At 46.3% G+C, this 13479-nt stretch overlaps 1 protein-coding gene across 1 annotated transcript in view; it reads left to right on the top strand.

Moving 5' to 3' along the window:
- The first annotated feature begins 1038 nt into the window (after positions 1–1038).
- The window catches only part of foxn2a (forkhead box N2a), a 29567-nt gene continuing 17126 nt past the window's right edge, over positions 1039–13479 (top strand). Inside the window, exon 1 of the mRNA XM_080017147.1 lies at positions 1039–1146. The gene's annotated coding sequence lies outside the window, so the exon portion shown is untranslated. The remainder of the gene's footprint in view (positions 1147–13479) is intronic.

The raw sequence follows: 13479 nt of genomic DNA, 5'->3' as shown, positions 1-13479 counted from the left end.
CCTAGTAAACCAGTAGAATCTAGAAAACCAGTCGAACCCAGTTAATCAATTAAACCCAGTGGAACCGGATAAACCAGTGGAACCCAGTAGAACCTAGCTAACCAGTAGAACCCAGTGGAACCTAGTAAACCAGTAGAACCCAGTATAAACTAGTAAACCAGTAGAACCCTGTGGAACCCAGGAGAACCTAGTAAACCAGTAGAACCAAGTTAACCAGAAGAACCCAGTGGAACCTGGTAAACCAGTAGAACTCAGTAGAACCTAGTAAACCAGTAGAGCTCAGTAGAAATTAGTAAACCAGTAAAACCCAGTAGCACATGGTAAACCAGTGGAACCCAGTAGAACCTTGTTCACCAGTAGAACCTAGTAAACCAGTAAAATCCAGTATAACCTAGTGAACCAGTAGAACCCAGTAGTACCTAGTAAACCAATAGAACCTGGTTAACCAGTAGAACCTAGTAGAGCTGAGTTAATCAGCAGGACCTTGAAGAACCTTGTAAACCCGTAGAACCCAGTGGTACCCGGTAGAACCCGGTAGAACCCGGTCATGCGTGGTGTGCGTGTTTGTCAAGAATGAGTGTGTTGAGTCATGTGACTTCTGATTACCATGCAGAACGGGAAACAGATCCATGACTGGAAGCTTTGGTCCAAAAGTGAGACCAGTTGGTGAAGGGACGAATGAATCCAGGACGAATGAATGAACCATATTTAACAACAGAACGTGGACGTCAACGGACAAACGCGAGACGTGTAACCTGGACGTTTGTCACCAACGCGTCCAGGTGGGAGCGCGCGGCCCCCTCGTTCACGCGCGTCCTCCAGCTGCTGGAACGGCGGAGCCGCGGCGCTGCGTGCGCGCTCCCGGCGCCGCCTCGCTGCGGCAGTTGCCAGGGGAGACCGAAGGGGGCGGGGGCGAGGCGGGCGGGGGCGGGGCTTCGAGCGGAGGGGCCGGGCTGTGATTGGCCGCGGCCGGGCCGTCGCCGTGGCGACGGCGCGGGGGCGTTCGGCGGCGTGGCTGCGCGTCGCCGCGGCGCGGTGCGCGCACCCCGCATGGAGGAAGCAGCAGCTGCGGATCTGACACAGTGAACCCGCGCACCGTGCGTCTTACTGGGGCTTTTACGGCTGGACGGGGCGGCGTGTATGACTGTGAGTACCGGAAGCTGTTCTATCTAGGGTTTCTTCATTATAATAGGTCATAATATCGATAATGATGGCGCTGGAATGAGAGTTGGAGCTGAAGGAAAGAGCAGCGGCAGCGGCAGCAGCAGCAGCAGCAGCAGCAGCAGCATGGCAGCATGTGGACACTGCTCCACTCACTGTAATGTTCTGGAATCACCAAAATAACAAAATGCGCCCCCAGCCTGTCTAAATGAGCTCTTAAAAACCTTTAACTGGTGTAAAATGAGCTCTACCTGCTTTGAGGTCGACTAAGATTGTGTTGAACTAGTGTTAAATCACTCAAAAAGAGTGTAAACCCGTGTTCCAAATATTGTATAAGTAGTAAAATCAGCTCGTACTAGTATAAAATTACGTCTGACTGATGGAGCATGGGGTTTAACTAGTGTAGAATTTGGTTTAACTAGTGTAACTTGAGGTTTAACTAGTGTAAATTTAGGTTTAACTAGTGTAACGTGAGGTTGAACTAATGTAACGTGAAGTTTAACTAATGTAACGTGAGGTTGAACTAGCGTAACCTGAAGTTTTACTAGTGTAACGTGAAGTTTTACTAGTGTAACGTGATGTTTAACTAGGGTAACGTGATGTTTAACTAGGGTTATGTGAAGTTTAAGAAGAAGAATTAACTAGTGTAACGTGAAGTTTAACCAGTGTAATGTGAAGTTTAACCAGCGTAACGTGAGGTTAAAGAAGAAGAAGAATTAACTAGGGTAATGTGAGGTTTAACTCGTCTAATGGGAGGTTTAAAAAGAGGAAGAAGAATTAGCCAGGGTAACGTGAGGTTTAACCAGGGTAACGTGAGGTTTAACCAGGGTAACGTGAGGTTTAACCAGGGTAACGTGAGGTTTAACCAGGGTAACGTGAGGTTTAACCAGGGTAACGTGAGGTTTAAGAAGAAGAAGAAGAATTAACTAGGGTAATGTTAGGGTTTAACCAGTGTAACGTGATGTTTAAGAAGAAGAAGAATCAACAAGGGTAATGTGATGTTTAACCAGGGTAACGTGAGGTTTAACCAGGGTAACGTGAGGTTTAAGAAGAAGAAGAATTAACCAGTTTAACGTGATGTTTAACCAGTGTAACATGATGTCTAACCAGTGTAACATGATGTTTAAGAAGAAGAAGAATTAACTAAAGTAATGTGAGGTTTAACTAGTGTTATGGGAGGTTTAAAAAGAGGAAGAAGAATTAACCAGGGTAACGTGACGTTTAGCCAGGGTAACGTGACGTTTAGCCAGGGTAACGTGACGTTTAGCCAGGGTAACGTGACGTTTAGCCAGGGTAACGTGACGTTTAGCCAGGGTAACGTGACGTTTAGCCAGGGTAACGTGACGTTTAGCCAGGGTAACGTGACGTTTAGCCAGGGTAACGTGACGTTTAACCAGTGTAACGTGATGTTTAAGAAGAAGAAGAATTAACTAGGGTAATGTGAGGTTTAACTATGTTAATGTGAGGTTAACTAGTGTAATGGGAGGTTTAAAAAGAGGAAGAAGAATTAACCAGGGTAACGTGACGTTTAACCAGGGTAACGTGACGTTTAACCAGGGTAACGTGACGTTTATCCAGGGTAACGTGACGTTTAACCAGGGTAACGTGACGTTTAGCCAGGGTAACGTGACGTTTAACCAGTGTAACGTGATGTTTAAGAAGAAGAAGAATTAACTAGGGTAATGTGAGGTTTAACTATGGTAATGTGAGGTTAACTAGTGTAATGGGAGGTTTAAAAAGAGGAAGAAGAATTAACCAGGGTAACGTGACGTTTAACCAGGGTAACGTGACGTTTAACCAGGGTAACGTGACGTTTAACCAGGGTAACGTGATGTTTAAGAAGAAGAAGAATTAACTAGGGTAATGTGAGGTTTAACTAGTGTAATGGGAGGTTTAACTAGTGTAATGGGAGGTTTAAAAAGAGGAAGAAGAATTAACCAGGGTAGCGTGCCGTTTAACCAGGGTAGCGTGCCGTTTAACCAGGGTAGCGTGCCGTTTAACCAGGGTAGCGTGCCGTTTAACCAGGGTAGCGTGCCGTTTAACCAGTGTAACGTGACGTTTAACCAGTGTAACGTGACGTTTAACCAGTGTAACGTGACGTTTAACCAGTGTAACGTGACGTTTAACCAGTGTAACGTGATGTTTAACCAGGGTAAAATGAGTTTAGTTGAATAAATGTCAATGTTTATAAATACATGGTTGTGTGGAAGGAGCAGAAGGTGGAGCCTCCATCTTTGTCCAGTTGAAAGATGTGGCGTGTTGTTGAACTTTGACCTGGATGATCTTTTTCACCAGCGTTGATTGAGGATTGAATGGTTTGAAGATGTAGAACTTTGAACAAGTATCTGAATCCTGTACCTTCAGAGTTCACCCCCTGAACCCCACACACTGCGAGGGCGGGTGTGTGTGTGTGTGTGTGTGTGTGTGTGTGTGTGTGTGTGTGTGTGTGTGTGTGTGTGTGTGTGTGTGTGTGTGTGTGTGTGTGTGTGTGTGTGTGTGTGTGTGTGTGCGCGCGCGCGCAAATGGCAGAAAAATGAAGTTTTTTGGGTCTTCTTTAGTGGTTTCACTGGAGGCCAGAGGCTCCGAGCGCTATCCGAGCACATGATGTCATGGATTATCACAAGATTGTCCCAGATACACAAAGCTCCCAACAATGTCTCTGTGCGGATTCCATTAAAAAAAAAAAAAAAAAAGATGGAGTTTTTGACAGCGCCGCTGCGATATGATGGAATAATTGTCCTTTTGTTCTGCTGCTGTAGCCGCTCTGGACGTGTGCTCGTCTCTGGAGGCTGAAGCTGGGATACGTTTTTTTTTTTTTAGTTTTTTTTTTTTTACGTCATTTAACCGTGTCCGACTGACTGGTTTTAACGTCCCTCTTGCCGGTCATTGTGGAAGGTTTCTCCTGTACTACAAACGTCAGGCTTTCCCTCGTCGGGGGACAGATGTTGAGGCTGCGGTGATCTCCACAAAACGGAGTAGATTTAAAAAAAAAAAAAAAAAGAAAGAGAAATGGTCGACCTGTCCCTTTTTACCGCCCGTCGTCGCTCCGAACCATCTGTTGTTGTTTGTGTGCGACAGGGAGCGTGCACGTGGACCCGGAGGCTCCAGGAATAGAGCGGGTCGGCCCTCGCTCCCTGGCATCCAGGACTAAAAATAAGAGTTATCATAACCGGCGATGCTCTGTGCGGGCAGCGCAGGGGGATTAACACGTTGGACCGGTTTGATTCCCATTCGTGGAGAACAGAATTCGGTGGAGCGGCACTTTGATCTGGAAGAGAAATTCAGGTTGTTAAGAGTGGAGTCACAAATAAAGGCTGTTATGGGACTTTTTCTATGATAGGGAGCTGTTACTGTCTACTTACTGTTTCAGCTACATGTTGAACATTCACCTCGACCCCCTACATATTCACTTTCAGAGATTTTGTATGTTTAGATTTTCTTCATTTTCATTAAAATGTGACGAGGAAAAAAACATTTTTTCCGAGAGTCAGCTTTGGCCAAACTCCCAGCCTTAAACGTAGAATGCAGAACAACTTGATCTTATTTTCCTCTCGTTCCGTGTGGAAAGCAGAAGAGACCTGATGTCAGTGTAGAAATTAAAATGGCGTGCGGCTGAGCAACGCAGCAATTAAAACTAAACTACCGTGATTGTACATGTGGCGTTCAGAAAATGACACTGAATCATCTTCAGGTTTTTTTTATTTGTTTTTTTTATTTTTTAACTCTTTTACTTTTTTTTTTTTTTTTTTTTCCTTTCCCACCTCGTTGAGGAGAACAGCAGCAAACGGCGTCCGGTAAAGTAGGCTAAGATTTAATGGAGCAAACTGTGTCCCACCTAAGCACTCAAAGTTTGTTGAAGACGTTGGGAGTCTGGTGAAGGTCAGGAGGCGTTTTCAAGTCGGAGTTCCTGAGCTTCCATCATTTGAAAACGTTAAAACATAGAAAGTTTTGCTATTTTCAAAACTTACGTTGACCTTTGACATACTGGTCATATGTTCACCTTCCAGGTCTTCATGCGGTTCTTTATTTATTGGTTGGCATGTAAAACATTCGATTAAAGATGGCAAATGTTAAAATGAACAACTTTGTGAGAAACTATGCAGCAACGTCTTTGTTTAAATGTAGTAGGATCGTTTTTTTTTGTTTTTTTTTAACTAAAACGTACCAAAGACAAACATGGGCAGGACTTGAAGAGCCACTTTGGAGTTTAGATAGCGTTTCAAAATGGTGGCGTTGCCCTTTAGTCGCTCTTATCAGGGAGCTGTGGACTCTCACCCACTGCAAATAAAACCCTGTGCAGGTATTTGACTGGAACTGTGTTTTAAGTTCGTCAGGAACGTTGAGGACGGTATTTGTTCGACCTCCGTTGGGAAGAGTTTCTCTCGCTTTGCTGAATCAGAGAAGTTCCCTGACGTGGACCAGAAAACCTACCGTGCAGAGGTTTTTTTGTTTTTTGTTTTTTTTTCCACAACCCCCTGACCTCTGGACGCCCTGTGGTTCTGTGATTCAGGCACATGACTTTACCAGCGCTCAGGTTGGGTTCACCGTTCTATCACTTTTCACAAAAAGAATAAAAACCAAAAAAAACGTCCGCTCTTTGAGGTTTTCTCCTACTGAGTGGAGCGGCGGCGCAGAAAACAGATTAAAGCTTGAAAGCGGGTGTGGACTGTGCTGGAGAGCGTCTCACCACGCAGAGTTGTTTGTTGAGGTTTCTGAGTTAGTCCCACGACCAAACACGCTGCGGGCCGCTGTGCTCATGTTTGCGCTCACTATCTCCGTTTGCGCTCAACATCCACGTCGTTTGGGAAACGGGGCGACAGGGCAACTCAGAAGAAAGGTGGAGGTGTGATGACATTACAAGTGCTGTATGACAGACGTATGCTCTATTTTGTCCTTTGTGTACAACGTGTGGAGTTGAGTGGAAGGTTGCTCTGTGTTGGTTTGGTGAGCAGCCGTTCCCGGTCCTATCTGTAGATTTTTGGGAATGGCTTGGTTTTGTATTTCACCCTCTCTTAGCTCCTCTGCTCTCCACCCTCACCCGTCAGGATCTGTCCTGGACCGAGAAAGATGCATCTGATATTTTAACTTTGTCTTCATTTGCTGCTTCTGCTTTTTAAAGCCCTGAAACGCTGCCTCTCGCCACGCACGGCTTGAAACGCTGCAGCTGCACGCGCCGTCTTTCTTCCTTTTGTTTTCGTCAACCGTTCACGCTCTCATCCACCCCCCCCCCCCAAACCGCCCACCAGTCCGAGGGGCTTCCCCACGAGGCTGCGGGGCGGCTGTTGTCGTGGTTACATGACATTCAGATAGAGCTGATCCAATATGGGCGTGAGTGCCGAGACTCTGCCGCAAATCTCCACCTCTGCGTAGGCGTGGTGCAGCACGTGCAGGCGTGTGCTCAGTTATGTCGCGGCCGCTGGTGTCATGAAAGGTCGCCGTCGTGTCCCGACAGAGCTGCTGCATTTGGCGTCTGTCTCGTTTCAGTTTGCTTAAACTGGCCTCGCGCTCGCTGCCTCCTCACATTCTTCAGCTTTCCTCTCGTGTAGCTCGTGGAGTTTGGTGTCGATGGCGTTCCGCTTCATTCAAGTTCTTTTACCACTAAGTCCCGGCGATGTGATTAAAGCGATAAAATGTGAAATAAGCGGCGGTGACGACGGGGAGCCTTCCTGGAAAATCAAAACCTTTTCATGGAGAGGCCCATAGCCATCTGGAAGAGGACGCCTGGTGGAGCTTTATCTGTTGGCGGCCGCTCTGTCCTCATCGGTAACGCGTGGAAATGAATCCGGTCGTAAACGACCTCACTGGTTTTTTCATTTTTGGCTTTAGTAAATCGATGCGCCAAGCAGTCTACAGAAGATGGTTCACGGTGATCCAAATGTGGGGGCCGCACCCTTACTGCTCATCCCTGTCTCCAGTTCAACGCTGTAGTCTTACACTCTAGGTGCAGACTGTAGGTACGGTGTTGGGACGGGCCTCAATCCGCACCAGTTCAGCTCTGGTTTGGTCCCGGAGGGTTTGCTTTAGAGCCCCCAGCAGCCCCCCCCCCCCGCTCAGCGCTAACGTGACCGTTTGTTTGATTGACTGCGAGCCGGAGTTGGGGGGGGGGGGGGGGGGGGGGGCGGGCGCTCCTGTTTCACAATAGCTCTTTGTTCTGTTGCCCCTGGCTGAATTAACAGGGTTGGTTTAATTGAGGTTGTGGTGTGATTACAACACAGACCTCAGAGCAGCTCGAGCAGGAGATCAGTGTCAGTTGGCGGGACGGAGGTCTGAACGGTGGTCTGGTCGTGGCCCAGGACAGGACGCGGGTGTGGACGGGGGTCCGCGGTGGGGTGGAAACTGTTTGCCAAGTTTACCGACACCGAGTTTCCCAAAAGTAGGGAAGTCGTAATGGCTGCACGCTGAGCTCCGGTGAAGGTTGGGAAAGTGTGAGCTGGAGAAAACCTTCTGTCACAAGCAGCTCATGCATCACCGTTGGCATCTCAACAGGAAGATAGAAACTGTGGTCTGAAACGCCTTCTGACTCTGAAACATCTGGCTTCCTCTGTCCAGAAAGGAGTTTGGAGCGGAGCTTAGTGGAGAAGACCCTCCAGCCCGCCGGCACAGATCAGCAGATTGTTTTCCTTTCATTTATTTTTGAACTGGTGGTTTGGGGAGTCCATGTTGACAATGAGTCAACCGCTGAACTCAGCTGGACGACCTTCAGTGAGAGAACCAAGTTAACGCAAGCTAACTAGTGAATCAATACCAACTTGTGCGTTGGGTTTTATTATTATATTCTCTGTCCTGAGTGAGTGGAGCAGCATTCTGCCGTCTACCAGAAATGGTCCTCCAGAACGGGTTGCATTCTATGAAAGGTGGAATGCGGCAATTCCGATTCGGAGTCGGTAGCATTTAGCTGGAAGTGGACGCAGCATTAAACGTGTTTGTTCAGCAGCTTGTGAAGCGTCTGAACAGGAGATAGAACTACAAAGCTGTTTAGATCCACGTCGGGGTGTTTTTAAATGAAAAGCAATGAAAAGGGAAACTTTGTTCAATTTTGCGCCAGCTCTGTTGTGTCAGTAAGCTAGCGATCCAACGTGGAAAACCGTCTTAAATGGCCGGTCCTTTGCACTTTTCTGAGTGGGAGGTTCTAGTTCTGAGTTCCGTCTTCACTGGAACGACGCGTTATGCGCAACTGTGGGATCGGAGATACAGCACATCTGGATACTGCACCGGGGGTGAGCGTGTTCTGTCAATGTTTTCCTGGTCCCGTTGTGAAGGAATCCCCCAGACGGTGCCCGGTGGGTCCGAACAGAGCAGTGGAAATGCTGCTTTCTAATGTTAGGACACACACAGGGCTCTGACCAGACTGCTTCTGTTTGCACACTGCACTGCAAGCACATGACCCACTGAGATAAGGTTTCACTGCTGGCACTTCGCCCCCCCCCCCCCATCTATTTATTGAGAGAGAGAGAGAGAGAGAGAGAGAGAGAGAGAGAGAGAGAGAGAGAGAGAGAGAGAGAGAGAGAGAGAGAGAGAGAGAGAGAGAGAGAGAGAGAGAGAGAGAGAGAGAGAGAGAGAGAGAGAGAGAGAGAGAGAGAGAGAGAGAGAGAGAGAGAGAGAGAGAGAGAGAGAGAGATCCAGTTGCTTTCACAACATCTTTAACACCCTCCCGATGTGTGACTGCAGTGTGTTTATTCTTCCGACGCTGTTTGTTTGTTTGTTTTGTTGGCAATAACAACACAGTGTAAACAACAGAGGCAGGGCAGAACGTTGTAGAATTCTACTTCCTTCTCCTTCTTCACACGACATTCTGAACACACGCCCCTTTACCACTTGCACTGAAAGCTGCAAATCTACCGGCAATGTTCCGTATTGGCCTCATGTGGGTCAATTTCCCCGCTCTCCACCTAGTATCATTTCCAGGAAAATGGGGTGGAGCTGAATCCAAACAATAGTGGGTTTTTACTTTATATTAAATATAAAAAAAAAAAAAGTTTGAATTTCTTTATTTTTAACTTATTTTTAACTAAGTCCTGTCGGAACCGTGGAGTTCGGCGAGACGAGAAACGGAACCACGTCCGGTCTCCACGGAGGCGGTGTTTATGTTCTTAGATGTTATTGTTTTTCCTCTTGAAAACGCGGCTCAGACCCTGGACGTGTGTTTTAGAGTTAGGGTGCGGGGCGGGGACATCGGGACCAAGCGCTCGGCTCCGCCCGCCGGCCACACCGGAGCCCGGAGCCAAAGAGGGAGCGATGGAACAGGGAGAGGTAGAACGGGCGGAGGACGTTCCTTCTCTGGAGGCAGAGGGTGGAGGACAGGTTGAAAATTATCACACTGATTTAATAACACTGGGTTTAAGGTTGTTGTGTGGTGGGCGTGGGGGCGGTGGGGATGGGGGCTCTGGGACCTTATTGCAGCGGCGGGAACCGAGTCTGTTCTGGAGGGACGGGGAGATGGGAAGCAAAGCGCTGGTCACTGAGAGCCGGGGTAAATATCTAACCGATATTTATCCAATATCGACCGTTATTTAACCTGCTTTAATAGAGAAGTCTATTGAAAAATGCCCCAAACTATAGTATTTCAAGAGAAATAATAATTGAAATTCTTTCCCGAGGAATCCTTCAAGCAAGCATGCAAACAAGCAAAAGCTTTTTTTTATTATTAATATTTGATTGAGTTACATGCTGTTTATGAAAGGTGCTGTAGAAATAAACGTCACCATTGTTCCAACTGAAGGCTTGGAAAAGTGATGGGGTCCTTGCATCCGTTCACGGGCTCCAGTCCTGGTCTTTGTTCAGGTGTGATCGCGTCTCAGTGTCTGAAGGGTTTTCAGGCCTCTCGCTGTTTTGTGATCCTTCCTCAGCGGCCGCAGCTTTTCCTTCCCTGCTCTGAATACTGAGCTGCAGGAACAAACAACGCCCCCTTTGTACGGACGCAGGGAGAGATGTGGTGTTGTTAAGTCTCTGAGTTTCTCCCTTTCCCCCTTTCCTCTCTGGGCGTGCGGGGTGATAGATTATTGGGCGTCGTTCGGCTCTAATCCCACTGTGGACTTTGAACCCAACAGTAAGTGGGCAATTTGGAGAACCTGCTTTCACAAATTAATCCCCGATCCCTGTTGTTGTTGTGATTGTTGTTGTTGTTGTTGTTGTTATTATCGCCTTCTTTTTCTCTCTCAAAGCAAATGGAAGCAAAAAGTAACGGGTATAACCTGTAAAAATATAAATGGGTAGAAATAAAGTGTGTGTGTGTGTGTGTGTGTGTGTGTGTGTGTGTGTGCATACTGTACATATACTGTGTGTGTGTATATACTGTGTGTGTGTGTGTGTGTGTGTATGTGTGTGTATATATATATATATATATATATATATATATATATATATACTGTATATAAAGAAATAGGATACATTTAATCAGAGTAGGCCTTCCACTCTTTTTGGACTAGTATTGTATTTCTCAGTTGTACATGTATTTGTGTATGTAGGCATGCAGATAAGTAGGTAAGTAAGAGCTCTCTCTCTCTAACTCACACCCACATGGTCAAAACAAACGAACGAAACAAATACACCAAACTGATCTTTCTGCAGTGACTGTCAGTTAGGATTACCAGCAGCAGCTGTTGCCGCAGGGCTCAGGGCGACACACCTTAGAGTGGATCCGTTTCAGGGAAACTGGAACTGGTTTGTCTCCGTAGCAGGGTGTGGTCCTACCTGCGTCACCTCCCAGGACACCTTTCACAACCCTCTATTTCTTTGTCCAAGACATTAAAAGGCTGAATCCCAAACCCAACAGAAAGTCTGAGACCAACTTAATGACTGAGGTCAGAGGTGTCGATATAATATTGTGATTTGAGACTAAATCTGGTCTTAGATTCTGGTTCTGGTATTTTGTTCATGTTGTCAAATATTGTCCTTCAGGAGCATTACAGTAAAGTAATTGGTTCTTGGAACTTCATCCACCTAATCATTGAATCTTGAATGTCCACATTGTTTTCAGATATTTCTTGTGCATGAATATCCAATAAAGCACCATCAGCCCTCGCTGAGTGTTTTAAATCCCAGGTTCTGTTCTGGTGTCCTGACATGCGGGTCAGCACTCTTTGTTGCTGCTTTTTGCAGAGAATGTGTGGCAGACTGCTGGCCTCAGCACTTTCCGCCTGTATTGATCTCCCCACATTAGACCCTCTCTTCATGCACAGACGTGTGCACAATCGCTTCCCTTACAGCACTGGCTGCCGTGGCAACCGAGCTCCGAAGCTGAGCCCCGCGCCCCGTGCGCCGCCTCCCGTATTGTCTCCCGGAGAAACGCCACAAGCAGGGGGGTGGGCAGGTTGTTTGGCTGCTATTATCGTCCTCTTCCCTCGTACATATTTGATATCTAAAGGCTTGATTTGCCGCTAAAGAGCTCCTCCTCGTGTCTTTGTGCGTGGTGTGGAGAGGATAAGTGCTGAACGGGATGAAAAGCCGCTTGAAAAGGCAGAGGAACGTCCTTCGGCACCTGCTGCTGCTTCCCTGTTTGCACGTGAGTGTGCTGGGCCTGGAAGCACGGCGCTGCTTTAACTTGCAGATGAGCCGCCAGGTCAGCGATGGAAGTGGAGCTTGGGTGTCTTTTCAAGGCTGAGTTGGAGTCAACTGGCCAGCGCGGATCATTAACACCCCCCACCCCCATTACAGAGTAGACTGGTGTTCCATTTCGCCGTACGCTCACACCAGAACATGCAGACATGCAGTGGCAAAGCGGCCGGAACGCATTCATTTCGAATGGGAGATGGCGACGAGGAGCGAAGGGGAGCGATGCGAAGCAAAGTGATGCGAACTCTGAGAATAGGCGACGGGATAAAATTGAATGGATTTCGGCTGTATGCTAACGTAAAACAGCGATAATGCATTTCTGCTGGTCCGTCCGCTAAAAAACCCTGAACAGACCCTTGACTTGGGTTCCTACTAAACTTTTGTTCCCAAAATGGAGAGGAAACGTATTGTTGCGGTTGCCGCTTTCTCTGTGCATTATGATGTGAGATAGTTGGGATCCCTGCTGAGGTTTATTACATGATGCGCTGAAGTCGTCCAAGTTCGATCTCTGTTGAAGCTAAGTTCTCGTGGCGACTGTCCATGTACTTCCACATAGTTTGATTTAAAACAATTTCCATCTACTGTCTGACGTCATGTGGCACAACTCACATGGTCAGAATGCATGGGAATATTTTTTGAGAAGTTGGTCTGCCAGGTATAAAATGTAAATATACATACATATATAACAATATATAATGCACATCATAAATATTATATATATATATATATTTTATTTATTTTTAGACTGCTGTATCCACATTTACACACTCACATACATCCTCAAAGAGAGAAAGGAGGTTGCAATGTTTTGTAATGGTATTTTGAAAGAGCAAGAGAGAGAGAGAGAGATGCATATATTATATTTTATACACAAACGTAAATAAATACAAAAAATAACCGTGTCACTTCAGAATGAATTTATTTGCAAACAACATCAAAATAAATGAATGAATGCAGCTATGTGCACATGAAGCAGGAACGCCCAGAAGCGACAGCGATCGCTGCTGGTGTGAGCTAGAAGCGACAGCTTTTTGGCGATTGAGCGTACAGAAGCGATAACAAAAAATCGCTTCTGGTGTGAAGCGCACGGTAAGGCTCTGTTATAGTCGCCGCAAGCGAGCTCATGGTGCGCACACTACCAGAGAGCACAAGCATATGTGACCCGCCACGTCCCAACCCGACACATACATCTACAATAAAAAAAGAGCGCTGTACTGTTGGCTGTGTGTGAAAGACATCGGAAATTCCATTCTTGGTCCAAAATTTGATGATAGCAGATTTATGTTCCTCAAGTTGTTTTCTGTCTCTCAATGTATTTCCAAAACTGAGTTTGATTTCTAAAATTAGATATATATTAAAAAGTCAAGGCTACATGCTCCATTAACATAAGTTGAGTACTCACTAACAATTTGTTGAATAAATGGCAATCTTACGGTTCCCTTTAACGCAAACATGCAGATCAAGAGTATTCTTAGAGTGATGTGAAGTCAATGTGAAACCGCTTTACTAAAATAAATTTATAAATTGTATCTACTCGTGAATGACTACACCGTGTCTTCTTCGTGTGATACTGTTGCGCTGACCCCGCCTCAGGGGACACGAAGAAGAAGAGCTGACGTCACTTCTGTAAACAATGTTTAAAGAAACAGCATCAAATAAACACCTCAAGCAAGAAATTTCACTTCTCTGTGAAAACATCATCACCGTGTTGAGAAGTGGGGGGCAGAATATTATATGATTATAATATATTATTATATTATATATTGC

The sequence above is a fragment of the Zeus faber genome (assembly GCF_960531495.2).
Source record: "Zeus faber genome assembly, chromosome: 16".
NCBI lineage: Eukaryota > Metazoa > Chordata > Actinopteri > Zeiformes > Zeidae > Zeus > Zeus faber.
The sequence above is the reverse complement of the archived record's forward strand: the minus strand, read 5'-3'. Positions and strand labels throughout refer to the sequence as shown.